Genomic DNA, 21,463 nt, shown 5'->3' on the forward strand with positions numbered 1-21,463 from the left:
TCATTAATGATACAAGTTAATGTTAGTGCTATATTCTTAATGCCTATAATAGTAGAGTAATTGGAACTTGTTTACCGATAAAAAAATTGTAGAGTAATTGGAACTGATATTGATGAATTTTAGGCAGCTCTGGTTAAAGATCCTGGTGTATCTTTTAACTGTGTGATTTGGAGCCTTGACGGTTCCTTGTCTGGTACGCTTAATATATTGGAGTTTTGCACTCCATGCACATAACCAATATATATCTTAAAGGCGAACTGGACAATTAGATGATGTCTTCTTTCTATTCCAATTACAGGAGTTGCATAGTCCAGGCACATCGTTCAAATATATTCTTATCATGGGAATGATAATACACAGCAGCACCTGGAGGTATATCTAATATGAATTTTTCCGTTTCATTCTTTCTGCACTTTAACTTCTGTGGTATTTGAGATGTTATACCGAAAGTTGCTTTAAATTTGCTGATATAGATTGATGCTTATGTTGGCGGAGTAAATGACATTGCATTCTCTGACCCAAACAAGCAACTTTGTGTGATAACCTGTGGTGACGATAAGACCATCAAGGTCAGTTGGTCTTGTTGCATGTTTGGTCATTTTGATGTTTTTAGTGGAGGTAAATTCGTCTTTCCTTCCTAATCTTGTTTAGTAATTGTAGGTATGGGATGCCACTACTAGTGCAAAGCAGTATACGTTTGAAGGTCATGAGGCTCCTGTTTATTATGTCTGTCCTCACTATAAGAAAAACATTCAGGTATAATTTTCATTAGTGATTTTTTTTTTTTTTTTGGTTCTGATTGTTTTAGTTGAATGCTTTGAGCTTATTGTGGTTATTGGTTTAGCCTTCCTTCATGGATTCTTCCTTAAGTCCCAGTATTTTTGTTCCTAACATCCTTTTTGTGCCTTTATGCTTAGTTTATCTTTTCAACTGCACTAGATGGAAATATAAAAGTATGGTTGTATGACAACTTGGGATCTCGAGTTGATTATGATGCTCCTGGTCGCTGGTGCACGACAATGGCTTACAGTGCCGATGGTACTAGGTAATAAAATGGACCTGTTGCGTTGGTGCTGCTTGTCCTTTGCTCTTTGGTGGGGCATGGTCAACTAAATAGGGTTTTATTTTTTTAACCTTTATTTTTTTAAATAGGCAACTTCCAATGTATACTTTTACATCTGTTTTTTCTGTATTCTGAACTATCCGTTGTTTGGTTGGTTTGTTTATTTTTTTAGGGAATTTGAACTGTGATCCTATTTTTTGGGTTTGGTCTCTGAAAAAAAAAATAGATGACATTCAGTTTTTTTTGCATGTTATGTTCTGGTCGTTTTTTTTCCTTTACTTAATCTGATTTGTTGGTTTGTTTCTTGCAAGGAATTTGGACTTTTTGGTTTGAGGTTTATGTTGAATTGAGGTTTATTCATAGTTCATAATTCAGGGTTTTATTTTACTTTTTTAGCTTTTCTACTTTGTTTGCTCCAATGTTTGGTCGTTGAGAAAAATAGAAGGAAATAGAAAAAAAGTAATATCAGTAATGAAAGTGTGGTGTGTCTTTGTGTTTTGAACTTAAGTGCCTGTGAGGTATTTGACTGCTACGTTCCATCCTACTAACTGAATACCTATCAATATGCAATTTACATACATATGTGCATGTTCACATCTTATAAAACACATCATGATATACTCAGTTAATTCTTTCATGTAGAGATGGGGAACGAGTACATATCAAATGGTTCATTAGATTCAAGTATCATGCTATCATACCAAATGGATGTGTTTGGCCTGGAGGAGCACTATAATTTTGTGATCCCAATTTGATCGAATAGATATGTTTTGAATTATGAGTATAAAATTAGTTGAAGAGGTACTGCATGTGTTGCTGGATCATAATGACCTTCCTATCATAAGATGATTGTTTTAAATTGAAGTACATAGTTTTTTTATTGAACTTAAATTGCTGGTTGGACTTTCTTATTGGTTACTCTTTGAGATTGATTTTTCCTCCTCGAATGGAATTCTATATCACACGTAGAGAATGATAGTGTGTTTACTATATGGTGAACACAAGTATTTCGTATTGGGTGTATATTGATAAACTTGAAATAATTATGCGCAAAATCATTCAAATTCCAGATGGAATGACTAGAGATTCACTAACCAATCGTCTAAAAATATTTGCTAAAATTTGCTTTATTTTGTGAACTTGTATCAAACTTTTTTTGGATGTATATATATATATATATATATATATATATATATATATATATATTACTATGGTTGATGCATATATATATATATTACTTTATTTTGACATGTATATTACTATGATTGATGTGTATGTTACTTTATTTTGGCACATGCATGTATATTATTTTATTATTAGGTTATTTTCTCTCAATTTCTTATTACATGTTTTTAGAAGAAATTTCTATTTTTAAGAATATTTTTCATTTTTTGCAACTAGGCACACGTGCATTGCACATGTTTGCCCTTACTAGTATGTGTGTATATATATATATATATATATACTAATTTGTTTTAAATAAACGATAGAAGAAAGTATGCGATCCAAATTATTACATCTCCTAGTGACACGAGGTGATGATAAGAAATTCGGCAATACATGTTCGGGTCGAAAAATTTTATTTGGAAGTGGGGCAGGCAGCTTCGATTCGGGTCCAAACTTTGAATTCGGTTGGATGAGCATTGCTACATTTTAATATTTTGACCAAATTAGATGATCTAATGTAGAAAGAGAGACACAACTTTAAATAATTATTAAGGTCCACTCTCTCTTAAAATCTTATAAAAATATTGTTAAACGTTAAAGGAGTCATATGACACATTCATTACTTAAGTAAATTAGATTATCCTATTGGATTAGGAGAAATGATAGTTACAGTCGTGAGTGTGCAAGTTCCGTGTAATCATTTTAAAAAAATGAATAAATACAAGACCCACATGAAAAGAAATTAATTTTTTAATAGTGCATCTCCTCTTTTTCAAAGTGACTGCACAACACTTGCGTACTCTACGACTATGTGTAGCTTTAATCTTGGATTAGTTAATTGAAAGACTAACGCTCCGTTTGGATAATGAAGATGCTTCATCTCATCTCATTTTATCATCACAACTTTTTCAAATTTTCATAAAAATATAATAAATAATTCAACTTTTTAAAATCTCAAAATAATAATAATATTAAAAAATAATATTTTAAGAGAGTAATGCTATATATCACACTCTCATCCTATGTTAATCATATTAAGTAGTATGTGACACATTCATCACTATTAGATGATAAATAAGCATGTATAAATAATCATTTAATGGTGATAAATGTGCCACATCTTACTTAATGAAATGAAAGTAGGATGATAGTATGGTGTATAAAATTTTTTAAAAGTCAATATCTATTCGAATGACTTCTAATATGAAAAATAGTATATAATTATTGTGATGTCAAAAGAGCCATTTAATGGAGCACCTAACTTTTTTTGTTTCTTTTCCAAACTAAGATACTTATATTACTCAAAATAACTTATCCAAACGTTCGAAGCATATAGCACCTAACTATATATATATATATATATATATATATATATATATAGCAACTAATTAATTAAAAACTAAAGCAAATTGGAAGACCTAAACTAATTAATTAACATGGAGACAAAGGCATGCATGGGGAGCAAAAAAGGGGGGCATGGACTGCGGAGTTTAGACCCATTAATGAATTAATTAATTATTTTAGCTTTAAAAAAAGGTCATACTTTTCTTGGAATCTGGATTGGTGCATGGAGAAGGGTGAAAAGGGTAGGCAGCAGATGCAGAGAGAAAAAATGGTTTGGTTCGGTTTGTTAGGTAGTGCATGCAGGTATTCTTTCCAAGAAGGCACGGCCTCTCCTCCGCTGATTTCTTGGAATCTGGATTGGTGCATGGAGAAGGGTGAAAAGGGTAGGCAGCAGATGCAGAGGGAAAAAATGGTTTGGTTCGGTTTGTTAGGTAGTGCATGCAGGTATTCTTTCCAAGAAGGCACGGCCTCTCCTCCGCTGATTTCTCCAATGCAAATCCCACTTCCCACCATACCCTCCTCGGTTTTCATCCTTTAATTCTCCTTAATTATGACTTTACTTAATTTATTATGTGCGCTTTAAATTCTACGTACGTACTACTCCTTTATATACTTTCAACTTAAAATTAATTTAAGGGAGGATTTAATTAGCTAGTATGAATACTTATATAAAGGCTTTAATATTTAGCCTTCAATAATTATATATATATATATATATATATTTAACATGTTATTTTCTTTTTTGCTATATATTTATGTATCTCATGTAAATTTAGGATCATGTTTTCCTTATAAAATTTACAAGGTCGATGTAAGATTCTTCTTGCAGGAGTACTTTATGCTTTCATGATCATCACTTTACACAATAATATTAAATCCTGCCAAGAAAAAAAAGTACATTAAATCCATATTTTATAGCCCTTTTTAACTGAAAATTCTGCAGTTGGTTGACTGTTTTTTTTTTTTTTTGAGAGGGTTTCGAAATCCAAACCTCATTTCTGGAAGCCAGATATTATTACATTAATGATCCTAGTCATATATATAATCTGCCTTTGTTATCAATGTCTTCTTTTTGCTCACGTGTCCGGCCTAAGCGTTTGTGTCACATGTTTAACAAGTGCCACATCATCTCTAAAGAAAAAAAAAAATCTCAATCCTTGCATAGGGGTTTTTGGGTAGTGGAGACCGGAAAGGTCACTCCTTGGCCGCCACTTCAAGGGTGGTGTGGAGTGGGCATCTCTTGGCCTCTCTTTGCAATACTGCTTGAGAGGGAGTTGGTTCAATAGTTTTTGGATTATTCCAGGAGTTTATCACTATCCTACCCCATCTCGACCCATCTTGTAAATAGGGTTGGAAATGTTTTGCACAACTCGTGAATTTGACATGTCATATGCTCAAATGTAATGTGACACATTTTAATTGCTATATATATATATGTTTGTTTATCTAGATGAGTGTTATTTATTTTGATTAGAAGTTTGATAAATGATGACAAATTGGATATGTTTATTATAATGGTACTTATGGGTAACGAGTATTAAATTTGTTTTGTCATGAATTTAGTTGTGAATATATACATCATGTATATAATTGATACAACTTATGCTTATAAGCATAAATTGTGTCAATGAAAACGGATCAATCAGCTACCTTAATTATACTATACAGTTCAAAATAATTAAGTTGAAATAAGTTGCGTTCAAGAAAAAACACACGATACTTTCATGCATGTGCAACAGAGAGAAAAAAAAACACTATCAAATAAATGCAAGACGAGCATCGGAATGTGTTGACAGAGGCCTCAGACATAGATAGGGCTTTAATGGATCATTTTGGGAACATTTATAACTCTGATGAGCCTTCAATTGAGGCTATTACTAGTTGTTTGCAGTCTCTGGAAGCTTGTGTAACATCTGAGATGAACCAGATTCTGGATACAGAATTTACAAGAACAGAGGTTGATGAGGCAATAAAAATGATGGGGGCTCTAAAATCTCCAGGACCAAATGGATTCAGTGCATGTTTCTTCTAGAAGCATTGGCAAGTTGTTGGAAATGAAGTGAGTAATGCGGTTCTCAGCTTCCTCAATGAAGGGGGTACACTTTCTAACTTGAACTACACTTTTATAGCTTTAATTTCCAAAGTGAAAAATGCTATAAATGTTAGTGCTTTTCGTCCTATTAGCCTTTGTAAAGTTATTTATAAAATTATTGCTAAAGTAGTGGCTAATAGACTTAAGAAAGTGTTACCTTTGATCATCTCTTGTAATCAAAGTGCTTTCCTCTCGGGAAGGTCGATAACTGATAATGTTACGATTGCATACGAAGTGCTACATTCTATGAAGACTCGCAAGAAAGGAAGAGAGGAGATTTTGGAGTGTATTAGCTTAGTAAGTTTCTCTGAATTGGTGAATGGCCAGCCAAGAGATGCGTTTTTTCCTAAGAGGGGCTTGAGACAAGGTGACCATTTGTCGCCATACTTGTTTATTCTATGTGCTGAAGGTCTTAGCTTAATGATTCAGGCTGTAGAGAAGAAGGGAGATATTAGGGGAGTATCAGTGAGAAGAGGTGGTACTAGCATCAACCATTTAATGTTTGCGGATGACTGTATCATGTTTTGTAGAGCAAAGGTATCAGAATGGGAGAAGATTCATGAAATTCCGAAGGGGTATGAGGAAGCCTCGGGTCAACAACTTAATAAACAAAAATCTTCTTTTTTCTTTAGTTCCAACACAAAAGTAAAGGATAAGGAAGCCATCATCAAAGCAGCTAGAGGGGGAGTGTGTGGGAGTTATGAAAGATATCTAGGGCTGCTAGCATTGGTGGGGAGATCCAAATTCAAGACTTTTAGAGGCATAAAGGAATGTGTTTGGTAGAAAATAAGTAGTTGGAAATCATCTTTCTTATCCGAAGTTGGGAGGGAGGTACTCATAAAATCTGTTTTACAAGCCATGCCAACATACACTATGACTGTGTTTAGATTGCCAAAGAATCTATGTCATGGTATCACAAGTCAAATCTCAAAATTTTGGTGGGGCAGCAAAGATAAGGAGAGAAAGATTCATTGGCAGAGTTGGGGCACAATGAGGAAACCAAAGAATGAGGGTGGTATGGGGTTTAGGGACTTGGAGAGCTTCAATGAAGCTTTACTTGCCAAGCAATGTTGGCGCATGATGCAGTTTCCTTCCTCTTTGGTTGCTCAGATTTTTCAAGAAAAATACTACAAATATAAGAATTTCATGGAGTCTAAAGTGGGTAGGGGTCCATCGTTGATTTGGAGAAGCTTCTGGTCAGCCATTGGGTTGTTGAAAGAAGGTCTAAGGTGGAGGGTGGGTAATGGTCAGAATATAAAGATTTGGGGGCATTAACTTCAATCTCCAACTCCTTTCTGTGTTCAATCTCAAGTAAGGGTCTTGGATCAAGATGCCTATGTTCAAAAGCTTATTATTGTTTATGGCCATAGCTGGAATAAATAACTAATAACATAAATTTTTGAGAATGAGGAAGCTGAGTGCATTTGTAATTTACCCATGAGTCGTCTTGGAGGTCCTGATAAATGTTACTGGGGTATACAAATGATGGGTCTTATAATGTGAAAAATGGCTGTTATATTGCACTTCAACATCAGAGAATGAAGAGGGGTGACTCCTTAGTCGCGAGTGGATTGGAGAAATGCTAGAAAAGGCTGTGGAGCTTGGAGATTCTAGGGATTGTGAAATACTTTTTGTGGAAAGCAAGATGTGTTGCCAACTAGGAAGAACCTTTATAAGAAACAAGTTCTTAAGGATACTTTGTGTATGATATGTAAGGAAGAGGAAGAAACAGTCACTCATGTGTTATAGAGGTGTGTTGCAGCAAATGGCATATGAGTGGACACTACCAGCCCAGTTCAGAAATGGAGTGTGAATGAAAGTGAATTTATGGAGCTATGGAAGATATTTAGTGATTGTTTGACATAAGCTGAGTTGAAATGGGTAGTTGTTGCTATGTGGAGGATCTGGCTAAGAAGAAATCACTTCCTGTTTCAAGGCAAGATGATGGATCCTAGAAAGATAATCCAAGGTACTGATGAGCTATTGGAGATGTTTCATGAAGCACAGGAGCAAGGGCAGGGGGTTCATCAAGGGGGATTCGAAAGGCATATTGTTCAAATATGGAAAAGACCAGCTGAAGGTTTCATTAAGGCCAATTGGGACGCAACCGTTGATGAAGGTGCAAGGAGAATGGGAATTGGGGTGATTGTGCATGATCATGAAAGGGAGATATTGGCATCGTTGTTTGTCAACAAGCCATTTCATTCAAAACCAGTTCCAGCCGAATGTTTTGCTTTGTGTAAAGCTATGGAACTATGTAATGAACCTAACTTCGGTAATGTTATCTTTGAAGGTGATGCACAGGTGCTTGTGAAGGTAGTGAACACTAAGGGTGAAAATTGGCTTTGGTTTGGACAAATTGTGGAAGATATACAAGAAATGCTTCAAAGGAGGGTAGATTGGAAGGTGTAATGGGTTCCAAGAACAGGAAATTGTGTGGCACATCAGCTAGCTAAGTTAAGTTTATGTTATGAAAGTGAGATTGTAATGATCGAGGAGGGTCCTGAGATTATCTTAGGTAATGTCTTCTTAAACAAACTGTGTAATTGACTTATTTTATCAATGAGATGTCATTTTCAAAAAAATTAAAAATAAAATAAAATTGTATAGGTGACACAACATGACCCGTTTATTGGGCGTTTAACCATATAGTCATATACCTATTTAGTGATCACTACACAAGCTGATACATGAACTTGAATTATCACTTTTACTCATGAATCTAGTTTAATTTAGGATGGTTGAATTTATATTACAATAATTAGGTTGTTACAGACACAAAGAGACCCCACAAACTAATGTGACACAGTGCCATGTCATCACAAAGTTAGACTTTTTTTTTTTTCGGTTTTTCATTTTTGTTGTCTTCCTAGGTCTCCTGCATTCCACATCATTCCTCCGCATCTTTGTCTCCCGATGTTAATGTGGCCACGCGCTGTGCCACACCAATTTGTGGTATTTCTTTTGTGGGATCCATTTGTGTCTCTAGCGGTTTTTTTTATGATAATTCCTATTTTTTTGTATATAATGTATCTTTTTCATGTATAATAATACAAAAATGAAGACTATAAACATAATTCAATATGCAAAACAATGATTAACATGTTCATCAACCAGAATATATTTAACATGCTTTATATTTGGTAGTAATAGATGAGCAAGAAGAGGATTATTATATACATGAGAGAGTAAGAGGTATCATATATAGAAAAGTCATACATTATTGATTTCAGAAAATACATTTTCTGAACCCTTGAAAACTTTCTAGGTATTATAAAAACTTTCTAAAATGTGTGTAAAATAAGTACGCGCGTAGTATGTCATTAAAAAGAACATAATTAATAACACAATCAAATACACAAATAAAATATAAATATACATATCCAAAACTACTCCGAGAAACACTAATTACAAAATCAAATCACTTCTTCTTATAATAAGCTGCTAGGTAGCTGCTGGTGTTTAAGTTCAACTGCATTAATAGATCAAAATGACAATCTGAACAAAACTATAACAATTACTAGAACATGACTCATGTAGAGGGACAGGAACAACCTCCCCCTCCGCCACTAGTACTACTCGATCGATCCGATCCTAATCACTCCTTTGCAGATGATCATTATTATTGTTGACTTAATTTTTTATGTTATTATTATTGTGATATATTGATATTTTATATATATATATATATACACTTTATTAGAAGCTATATATATATATATAACCTAGTTAGAGGATACAAGAGAAGCTTAATGAAGAAGGAATGTCGCATTCAATGCAAGCCGAGAAGGTATAGGGTGGTTCACACCAAGCTTTAATAAGATAGGAGGAACCCAGGGCAAAAACACGCCGCATTCAATGTGGCCTAGAGCAGAAAACACGCCACATTCAATGCGGCCTAGAGTAAAAGGTGTGTCGCATTCAATGCAACCCAAGGCCCGGGCCACAAATAGCGAACTTGAACACTTCATAGCTCGGGGAGCAGACAACACAAAGATAGCTCGGTGAGTAGGCAGCATGGACATATATGATCTCCTGCTATACAACATTTCACTACCATGGAGACTAAGTCGACAAGTATAAATAAACACTACCTGCAGTAAACAAGTAGGTTAACTTACACTCCCATCTTCATTATTATTTCTCTTCATCTCCTATACCACAGCTAACTTAAACATCGGAGGTATAACGGACCCCGAGGTGCCCCCTTTCCACTGTGCAGGTGACGGCTCGAGCACTGTTTGCGTTGAGTTGCCCAGGTCAGCGAAACATGACATCAACAGTGGCACTGGAGGTTGAACTGAGTGAGTTCAACACGACATCAACTGTCTGGTCGAATGACAAACTAGGCGGTTGAACTGAGTGAGTTCGAAATCGAGTATCTTCCCCATACAACAATTAAAGGCCAGGTGTTGGCAGATTTTGTAGTTGAATTCTCAAACTTACTGGAGGAGGTAATCATTATGCCCTAGGGCAAGCCTTGGCAGGTTTACATCGATGGCTCATCCTATCGTGCCGGAAGAGGTGTATGAGTGCACATAATTACGGACTCTAGAGAACAGCTCGACTATGCACTCAAGCTCTGCTTCAAGGTCACCGATAATGAGGCCGAGTATGAAGCACTCTTATCAGGTCTGACAATTGCTAGATCGTGAGGTGCCATCGAAGTTGAGGTAAAAGTTGACTCCCAAATAGTAGTTGGACAAGTAACCGGACAATTTCTTACTAAAGGAGAGAATTTGAAGAAATATCTCCAACGAGTAGGAGAAAAGCGTGACCTCTTCCAGTATTCTTCCGTCCAGTAAATACCGAGGGGAGAAAACCAAGAAGCAAATCATCTAGCAAAAGTTGCCTTAGATCAAGAAGAAACGCCCCTTCCGGATCATACCATAATTTAGACTATTGACATAGCAGCTATCGAGATTCGAATGTCCACAATCCAGGTATTATAGTCCCCAGAATGGGCCATTGACATTCTAAAATTCATTCAGGAGGAAGTTCTTCCAAATGACCAGGAAGAAGCATGAAAGATTAGGAATAGAGCCGCTCGCTTCACGTTAGTGGGAGGAATCCTATATAAAAGAGGCTTTGCCGAACCTCTATTAAGATGTATCTCTTCCAAGCAAGCCCAGTACGTGCTGGCAGAGTTACACGAAGGAGTTTGTGGGAGTCATTCTGGCAGAAGGGCACTAGTGGCACGAGCTGCACAGGCAAGGTACTATTGGTCAAACTCTCTCAAAGATGCGGAAGATTTTGTAAAAACATGCCTCAAATGTCAAGAGTATGCTCCTATTCCTCATAGCCCTCCCGAAAATCTCACTTCTATTACTTCCGCGTGGCCCTTCGCACAGTGGGGATTGGACCTCATTGGCCCACTCCTTAAGGACAAAGGAGGAGTAAAATTTTTCATAGTAGCAGTTGATTACTTCATCAAATGGGTAGAAGCAGAAGCTTTGGCGACAATCACAACACGGACAATCACAAATTTCCTTTGGAAATCTATACTCTACCGCTTCGGAATCCCTCAAAGCTTTGTATCGGACAATGGAAGACAATTCGATTGCTCCCATTATCAAGATTGGCGCTCGGAACTTAGAATCAAAATTAAGTATTCCTTTCTGGGACATCTACAGGCCAACGGACAAGTAGAAGTCACTAACAAGACAATGCTTAATATCTTGAAGAAAAAGCTAGGAAACCAAAAGGGAGAATGGGCTGAAAAACTCCCCAACACGTTATGGGCGTACTGGACATCAGTAAGAACCCTTACTGGGGAAATATCCTTCACCCTCATCTATGGAACTGAAGCCATAGTACCAGCCGAAGTGGCCGCACCCACATACCGTGTACAACATTTCAACCTAGAAAGCAACAACGAAGGGTTGAAAGAAAACTTGGACTTCTTATAAGAAAGGCAGGAGGAAAAAGTAAGCTGAGCAGTAGCCAATAAATGGAGAGTTGAATGGTACTTTAATAAGCGAGTTCGAACCTTTAAAGTAGGAGACATGGTCTTAAAACAAACGGGAGTTTCTACTCAAGAAGAGGGCAAGCTAGGACCCCGATGGGAAGGGCCATATTTGGTAACAACAACTGGGAGACTTGTCTCTTATCGAATTAAGAATCAAGAAGGTCACGAATTGCCCCACCCATGGAATGTTGAGCACTTAAGGAAGTATTTCGTATAAAACCCAAAAAGCGGCCCAACAATGTAAGAATGCAATTTATTAATCAAAGTTTCCTTGAGCTAACTTCGAATGTTGCATTACCCTGTCTCCTATCAGAATAGTTCAAATCAAACAAGCCTAGTCTCTAGATTGGCCATGAAGTATTAGCTAAGGACCAGAGCCATGAGCTCTGCCCTAATAATTTCTATTTGGAACACAAGTCCCATGATTTGTCGAGTTTCGTGCAAGGTTCCTGCAATGCATTGGCTAGGGAGCAGGGCCCTTGGGCTCTGCCAACCTACAACAGGCCAGTCGAAACACAAGCTAGTCCCTAGATTGGACTTGCCGGCCTTCGCGATGTATAAGCCCAGCCTCTAGATTGGCCACAAAGTATTAGCTAAAGACCAGAGTTAGGAGCTCTAAAAGGATCATGGATATTCAGAACACAAGTCCCATGACTTGTTGAGCTTCGTGTAAGATTGCTGTCTGCGATGCATTGGCTAGAGAGCAGGGCCCTTGGGCTCTGCCAACCTACAATAGGCCAATCGGAACACAAGCTAGTCCCTAGATTAGACCTGCCGACCTTCGTAGGGTACTTGAAAGCAAGGAGAGTATATAAATCTTACAAACAGGTATACAAAAATGCATCATAAAGTCATTTTATTGTCCAAACAGGATTACAATAGGAAAATTACATCATCAAAGATTACAAAGAACAGAAAGGAAAATTTCGTCCAGGCAGAAGCAGGATGTTCAGCAGTGCAGTATCTCGCTCAAGAAGAAGGGCGTCTAGTGGAACCCAGTTTCATCCAGGCAGAAGTAGGATGCTCAGCAACGCGGTATCTTCCTCGAAAAATACCGAGCAGGGCGCTCAGCATTGCGGTATCTTCCTCCTTAGGAAGGGGCCATCCTGTGGAATCCCACCCAAACTCCCAGGAGGGCGGATTGGGCTCGAGGTCAACGGCGGATGACGACGTGGAGGACAGACAGACGTTGAAGCAATAAACGAAATCAACTTCGGAGAGTTTATTTCTACCTTGAACCGTCTGTTCCTGTCCTCCTCTATCTCCACCAGCGTGGCACCTTCTTGTTCCTGCTCCGCTTAGAACTAGCATGCAGCAAGTTCTGATGCAATAGCTTTGAGAGTTGACCCCTGTAAGCAAAGGGGCAAGAACAAGCAAGGCACCATAAGCAAAAGGCAAGGACAAGAAGTATGAACGACTTATTTTTCCGATATTCAAACCACCATAACCAACAATAGCCTGAACACCATAAGAAAAGGCGTTGCCCTATATGGTGTAAAGCAGAGAAGAAGAAAGGCATGAGAAGTTACCAAATCTAGGAGAATGAATAAGAACCAAGTTGGATGAGTTCCTCAGAAAAGGGAGAAGCCCCCTTTTATAGCCAAGAATGACGTTTGGCATACCAAGGCCCCATAATTCCTGAGACCTCCTTGGGCGGCCACGTGTCTCCCCTGTGAAATCGTAGTCCCTTGAAATTTGGAAAGTATAGAAACAGCGACTGACACAATATACAGAGTTCATGGAGAAATTAATAAAGGAGTTAAATGTGGAATTAATGAGGGATTAACGCTCCACTGATGAATTGAGTAGCATTCAAGTGTACAGGAACTGAAAAGACATCAATTAAAGTGACCTCTGGACTGACAAAGAATCGGTAGTAAATTAAAGCAGTAAATCAAAGCATCGACAAGTGTAAAAAGTACATGGGTGATTAGAATATGCTCAAGTAAATATGAGATTTGACAAGAGTCTTGCTCGGTACCTATCCAGCAAAGGGGTGCTGCTTGGTAAGCATCTAGCTAAGGGGTCTTGCTCGGTACCCATCCAGCATAGGCGTGCTGCCCGGTAAAGCATCTGTTTAAGGAGATTTGCTCGGTACCTATCAAACAAAGGAACTCAACTCCGATTTCCATCAACAAGGAATAGATTTGCTCCGTTCTCATCAATTAAAAGATAACACATTCAGATTCTATCAAGAATAAGACAAAGTGCATCGTTCGACGAAGGAGGGCAACCAAGTGCAACCTGCAGAAAAAAAAAAGATAAAATGAAAAGTTAAAATCAACCGAGCTCCGACCAAACGAAAGGTAAATTCATTTATACAAAATTTTCAAATTACATCAAAGACCCATGCAGGTCTGGAAACACAAAGAATAAACACATAAAGGGGCTAAGGATTAAGGAGAAGCATCATGGAAGGCTAGGAGCGTGTCCTTTACGCCCATGGTCAACATTTCATAATAAGCTGACTTATTCAGAGGAAGTTCTCGAAGATTGTGGGTGCGGAGATTGGTCTCAGGATTCTCAATCAGCATCTCTCGCATACGTTTGAGGCCTTCCCTATACCCATAAATCCAAGCCTTATTACGTAGGGTGGGAGCCCGCCTAAGTTGAGATTCAATAAGATTCGCATGATGTCAAGCTGCATCTAGAGAAGACTTTAGACGAGAAACCTCGAGTTGAAGCCCTTAGCTTTTCTCCAGACACGGCGATCCCGATGTATTTATGGAACATTCAGCAACAGACTTCGAAGGCGCACCCTTTTTCCTTTGCCAATGTCTCGATGGCGTCCTTGCATTGCTTCAACTCTTCCTGGATAGGCTCCAACTACACACTCTAGTCTCTGAACTTCAGTCTGGGGATTTTCCCTTTCAGTAAAAAGAAGCTCAGAGTGGACTTGAAGATCCTCGATCTCCTTCTTGACAGATTCCAACTCTTGGACCTTCAAAATAATCTCCGTATTGTTCTCCTCGATCTCCAGGTCTCTCTACTGAATCTCCTTGTATTTGAGCTCGATTTCCAGGGCCATCGTTTGAACCTTATGCTCCATCACCTTGATCTTCCGCTCCTCCACAATCTCCTTCTGTTGAGCACGGATTTTCTGATGGTAGAACCCGTTTTCCTCCCTCAAGGAATTATTCTCCACGGTTAAATCGTGGAGGTCATCGTTCATTTTCTTCCCTTGAAAGTGCATAACGTTGTTTAACGCCTTCTGAGCCCTAAAATCCTCTTCAAAAGCCTCCCGCTCTCTAGGAACCATCTCAGCAAGTTGATATGCAACCTAAAAGATCAGAAAGACATGAAGTTTATGAGCAAAAGACAAAGGCTGGAAACCAATTGACAAAAAGAAAATGCTTACTTTAGCAAACAGGGGTCTGAACTTCCAAGCCTGCTTTGCAAATGATCTGCCCACGCCTTCTTAAAACCAGGCTCAACCGGTACGGATGGAGAAGGGAAAGAAGGTTTTACACACGCCAACGACATGGCAGTTTCAACCGGTACGGATGGCAGACCAAACTCCTCCCCGTGGTGAATGGGGATTTCTATTTGGGGAGCTCGAGGGATCACAGATGGAGAGCCTGACTGTTCCTCAGCCTGAGCCGAGCTTTCACCCTAAGAAGCCCCAGAACGGAGAGAACCGTTCCCAGATGAAGGGGAGGCAGACGAAGAGCTATCCTCCACTAGAATAACATCTTCGTGGCATGAAGGAATAGCCTCGGCTTGAGGGATCGTAGATTCATGAAACAAATAAACAACACAATATGAGACACATATAAAAGGGGGGGGGGGGGGAGAGAAGATCCAAGCAGATGGTGCAAGAAACAAATACTTGAGAGACTGAAGGTGGAGGAATCACTTGTGGAACCATTGAGGGGATCGGCTCGAAGGTTGGGGAAGAATTGATTCCAGTAACAGTCCGGATACCCAATTCGGGAACAAGGGGAAGAGTCGGTTCTAGAATTGATGAAGAGGTTGGAACTTCAGAAAAAGTTGGTTCCATAACTTCCTCGAGATGCGGTTCCACAATCTGAAGAGGAGACAGCTCCTCGGCTCCAATAGGTGTAACTTCCATAGCCGTTGTCAAAGGTGAAACTGGAGGGATGTCAAGACTTGTCGAAATGGGAACTACGGGAAACTTGGGGGAGTCAGACCTGTGAGCTCTGGGGGTGAAACAGTGGTGGTAGTTAAGCACTCGCCGAAGGAAGCTTCAACCTTGGCGAGCCTTTCCTCAAAAGGAGTTGGCCCCATAAATTGGCAGCTCAGGTCGTGAAACCTCCTTTGACTAATCACCTTCTCGAAAGAGGGAAAAACTCCAATCACCACACCGGAATCTCGAGAAGCCAGACGGTCAAATGTTGTTGAAAAAAGAAAGGCAATGGCAATATCAGCCCCATCTTCTTTAGTAGGGCCTAAAAACAAGACCAATTTTTATTTAACGAGCGCAACAAGAAATAAGAGGGTCTTAAATCTCAAGAAATTACCTATCGGTGGGTGATGAGTGCGCGGAATGCATTCTAAATACTTTATTATTGGATTAAAATATTAAAATGTGAATAGAAATAATTAGATATAATTTATATTATTGAATTTCATATCTATTCACACTGAGATATATTTGAGCATAATTTTATAATATTTTAGATCTCAAATATTGCATTATTGGTTAGTGAGAGAGAATTTGCAATTGAGCTTTACACTTAACATTTTTTATTTCCGTTGGATTTTAGGGTCAAGAAAAGCACAAAAAAAAAAAAAAAAGTCACACACACGTGGAACCCAATTTCAATTTAAAAAGCAAGCCTTTTGCTTGGCCAAGAGAGACACGCAGCACACATGTGGGCCCAACTTCAATTCAGAAAGCAAGTCTTTTGCTTGGCTCTTTGACGTGAGACACAGCAGCGGGAAGAGTTTTCAGCAGCAGCATGCAACACGGGCCGTTCTTTTGGAGATTCTATTTTGGACGCAAGCTGGAGATTTTGAACGGGAAGTTGAAGGCAACACGAGGGGGGACGCTCACACAGATCTGGAAAGTTAGATGGTCGCCGCTTGCTCTATTTTGGCTCTTGAAATTTTTATTATCCATTATATTTATAGATAACTAAATTATTAAGTAGAGTCAGGAATAAACTTGTACAGTAGATGATATTTTTAATTTATGTATTTAATTTTTAATTACTAAAATTCTTTTATTTTATCATTCTCAATTCACTGTTGATGTTTTCTTCTCTGAATAATCATAGAAGTTATTCTGTTTATGGATTCAGTCATGCTTTTTCTATTGAATGGATTAGCTCTTTGATTATGTTTAGATCAATTATTTATCTATATTGATTTAATTCTTTGCTGCAATATCGCTCCCTAAGTATATTGTCGTCGTTGGATTTTCTCAATAGTAATAATAATTTACGTATTTTAAAAGTGGTGAATGATTTTTCAAAGGGTTACATTTGGTTTATAAATCTATACCTTCCGATTGAGAATTTTGATAATTGAGTTCTCAATTGAGTTATTCAATGAATTAAGAATAATTAAAATACCGGATTTGTGCAAGGGATTCTTGACGTTTTACTATTCGTCAAATTTGAGTACTTTTTTCGTTAGTCACTTTGATTCACTTTAATTTACATTTAAAATTAATCTTTGTTCTCCATTAATATTTTAATATTTTTCTTTAGTTTCTTTGTTCTTTCTGCTATTCTTTTAATTTGTCTCTATGTAGAATTGACACCCCAAAGCTGTGCTACAACTACCACGTTATTCTTTGAGCGTAATCAGTGGGTTGTTTGTTGGGACTCGACCAGAAGGAAGGGAACTAGTCTCTGGAGCAACTCAGTGGGAACTCTTCTCTTTGTGAGGGATGCCCGACAGAGAGGAACTCAAAGGGTTCATGGGAACCCCCTAAGTAGGAATCTTAAAACTCGGTCAGGAACCCCTGGGAGGCTAGGCGGGGAATTCCATACTCACTAAAAAGAGACCCCAACGGCAGACAAAGCGTTGGACTAGAAGAGGAGGCAGTTTGGGATGTCCCAGATGGGCGAAGAGGAGGGCCCCAACCACAGACTGAGTAGGCATAGAAGCACCTTCCTCAATTTGAGACCGCTTCGCACGGCTATCTTTGGACAGGGAGGTTGTAGGACGCTTCTCCCTTGGAGGGGAAAGGGGAATCATTAAGAACTCCCGACTGAGCATGTGCAAACAGTGGGGAAGTACACTGTAATGCCGAATGTTTTTATCACTTAGCAGCAAATCAAACTCGGGATGAGCCGCTGCCCAGGACATTACGGAAGCAACCCTAAACCCTTCTCTCTCTAATAACTTAATGGAAAGAGATTTGGAATTCGGTACTTTACCCCAAACTGCTCGGACAGGAAACTCCTTATATTCTTGCTCTCCTTCATGGAATTCCCAACCCAAGCCCGATACAAAAAAGAAGAGTCGGTGCCACTTTTTTACTGAAGAATAATGCCTCTCCAGAGTAGTGAAACGTTTCTCAGAGGAATGGGATTGAAAACTGCAAACGTTCCCATCAAACCTATTGATATGGTACACCGACAGAAACTCCCGAGCAGTTAGGTCAGGATAATCTTTTGAATCACCATGAGCCATTCGGAAAGCCACACAACAAGCCATTATGAAACACCAAGCATTGGGGTTAAGTTGCGCTGGATCTAGTTGCAGGAAGTCCAAGATGTCACGCACCGGATGACAGAATAGCAAGCGTAGTCCATTAGAAAACATGTGGGGATAGAGAGCAAACCTTGTCGCTAGGCCATCCGCATCTACCATCGTAATGTGAGAACTAGGAGCTTCCAGAACAGTTTCGAGAGGGATAGGGTAAACTTGCAGAATGAACGGAGGTCGTCATTGGTCATAGCGGATGTCCACTGTTTCGCAGCAAAGTAGTTGAAGCGGCTTCATTATCGCCATGCTTAGTCATGGTGAAAGGAAGCAGAGGGTAGAATTTTGAAATTTCAAAGAGACGAAGAGGGAGGTCAAGACAAAAATGGCGAAGAAGAGAAAGAGGAGGAGGAAATGAATAAAAACAGTGTGATGGAACAACTAGACGTCTGAAGCGGCAGCACAAAGTTCGAAGGGATACATCAGCCACAGAAATACAATATGATGTTTACCAATTGCATGCGTGCATAAAACGAACTAATCTCAGGCGACGTTGAAGTTCACACCTGGAAACAACTTCAATTAAGAAGGATAGAGTTAATGATTAATCATACTCATTAATGCCAGAGATTGGTACGCATCCCTTCAAATCTGGAGAAAATGAATGGGTGAGTGCATGCAAACCGGTTCACCTTCCATATGCCCACCCATGTTAGAAATCCTCATAGGGGCCCACCTGGCAAGGCCTAGGTTAGAGCTCATATACTAAAAATTCTTATAATTTCCAGCCCACAGGTGTGCTGAAAATTTGTGGAGTACTGTGAAAGGAGTAAATCCTTTAGACTGGGCTGAAGCAAGGCCTAGGTTGGAGCCCATATACAAGGTCTGGGCTGGGCCAAACAAATTAGGAAGCCTTGGGTCGGGATCTGGGTATGAGACTCGGGTCGGACCATGCTTACGTCAGGAACCTAGTTAGAGGATACAAGAGAGGCTTAATGAAGAAGGAATTTCGCATTCAATGCAAGCCAGGAAAGTATAAGGTGGTTCACACAAAGCATTAATGAGATAGGTGGAACCCAGGGCAGAAACACGCTGCATTCAAAGTGGCCCAGAGCAGAAACACACGGCATTCAATGCGGCCCAGAGTAGAAGGTGTGCCGCATTCAATGAGACCCAAGGTCTGAGCCACAAATAGAGAACCTGAACACTTCATAGCTCGACGAGCAGATGGCACAAAGATAGCTCGGCGAGTAGACGGCGTGGATATATTATCTCCTACTATATATCACTTCACTATCATGGAGACCAAGTCGGCAAGTATAAATAAACACTACCTGCAGTAAACATGTAGGTTAACTTACACTCCCATCTTCATTATTATTTCTCTTCATCTCCTATACCATAGCTAACTTAAACATCGAAGGTATAACGGACCCCGAGGTCCACCCCTTTTCCACTATACAGGTGACGACTCTAGCACTGTTTACGCTAAGTTGTCCAAGCCCATGAAACACGACATCAAAATGTACATTTTTGAAGTTTTTGAGTGTTCATGATCATTAGATAATTAATTAATGTAGCATAATTAAATATAATACTTGATAGACTAGTTAATTAAAGCCTCCGAAAGGGAACATTTAAACCTTCTCGATCTTTGTAATGCCTTGCACGTAAAAAGTCAATCACATTCACAAATATACATAAATAGTACAAACAAAGATCAGGAAAATCCATTAATATCCTTTTCATCATATATCATCATTATGCTATTCAAGAATGTTACAAAGCCTGGTGGCTGGCGTTAACTTTCCAATCGATAGAGGATCCATCCATCCATCCTGTAAGGGGATTTTCTCCTCACTCATAAGCCCACTAGGGGCTCGGCCGAGAGTAATGAGTTTCGCTCTGATACCCGGCCCCACAGCCCAAAACTTACCGCATCCCGATCATGGGGACTCGTATAAGGTAGAACGGGAAAGACAGAGAATCTTTGATCTTTTGACATGGGAACATAACGGACTACTGAAGACACCAGCAGAGTAAAGCAAATTGGGGAACCACGCCGCATTAATAGCATAATTATCTGAGCAACACGCCACATTAATAGTATCGTCATAAAGGCATGTTGCATTTAAAGGACTCTAACAAAAGGAACAGTAAAAAAGACATGGGCTCCACAGGGGTAGACACGATCTGTCCTCCCCGACTCCTAATATAGCAATTTTTAGGTACGAAAAACCTTTTTGGCTCACTAGACTCTCTCATTATTTACAAACTTTCAAAATACTTTACTGACTTTGGAATCAGAGACTCTTTGGCCCCAAGGCTACCATTTCCCAGCTTTTTTCTTCTTTTTTTTTTGCAGGCCCGACTTTGAAGACTTGAGTTGTTGGAACTTGGCCTAAAGGTGTACGAAGCACGGCGTTAACAGTGGTGCCGTCTATGGGATATTTCGTTGATCTTGTATGTACTTCGTATGCCTGCGACAATCCATTCTAGACAACTCGGGAGGGACACAAAGGAAGTTGTCATGGAGGCGAGACTGAAAGTTATGGAGGACTGGGTAACAAAGTTAACCGACGAAGAGTAAAAACTTTTTAAGGAGAATGAGGAGCTCAAGAAACCTCAACAAGGACCAAACAAAGAGGTGAAGCCCAGTAATAGCGAGCACATGGAGTCCCAAAATGCAGGAGCTGGAGCGAACTTATAGGAGGAGAGGAAGAACATGCAAAACGAGCTCCGCAATCTCAAAGGGAAATACGAAGAGATTGCAAAGAAAGTGGGCACATCATCGTCGGTGGACCAACTGCTCACAAGCACTAGTCTACCCTACACGAAAGAAGTGATGGTTGTGCCCTTGCCACCGAAGTTTAGGGTCCCTACCATGGCGATGTACGCTGGGGGAGTGACCCTTTGAGCACCTAGAAACCTTCAGGGCTCACATGACGTTGCATGACTTCCCGGGAGAGGTGGCATGTAGGGCGTTCCCGCTAACCCTAAAGGGGCTAGCACGAGTATGGTTCAGATCTCTGGTGCCTGGTTTCGTAGATAGTTTTGGCGAGCTAGCTCGACTATTTTTGACCCAGTTCATGTCAAGTCGAAGAAGGCAACGCCCAACATCGTACCTCCTCACCATTAAGAAAGGAGAGGAGGAAACTTTGAAAGTGTACCTGTCCCGGTTCAACAAGGTGCGCATGACCATCGATGACTA

At 39.4% G+C, this 21,463-nt stretch overlaps 1 long non-coding RNA gene across 1 annotated transcript; it reads left to right on the forward strand.

Moving 5' to 3' along the window:
• Positions 1-228: 228 nt before the first annotated feature.
• Positions 229-746, forward strand: LOC121259350. Its single transcript, XR_005939574.1, has 3 exons — positions 229-372; positions 474-569; positions 661-746. It is a non-coding gene; the product is annotated as an uncharacterized LOC121259350 (long non-coding RNA).
• Positions 747-21,463: the final 20,717 nt, after the last annotated feature.

Source organism: Juglans microcarpa x Juglans regia, chromosome 4D (genome assembly GCF_004785595.1).
Source record: "Juglans microcarpa x Juglans regia isolate MS1-56 chromosome 4D, Jm3101_v1.0, whole genome shotgun sequence".
In the NCBI taxonomy this organism is placed as follows: Eukaryota; Viridiplantae; Streptophyta; class Magnoliopsida; order Fagales; family Juglandaceae; genus Juglans; species Juglans microcarpa x Juglans regia.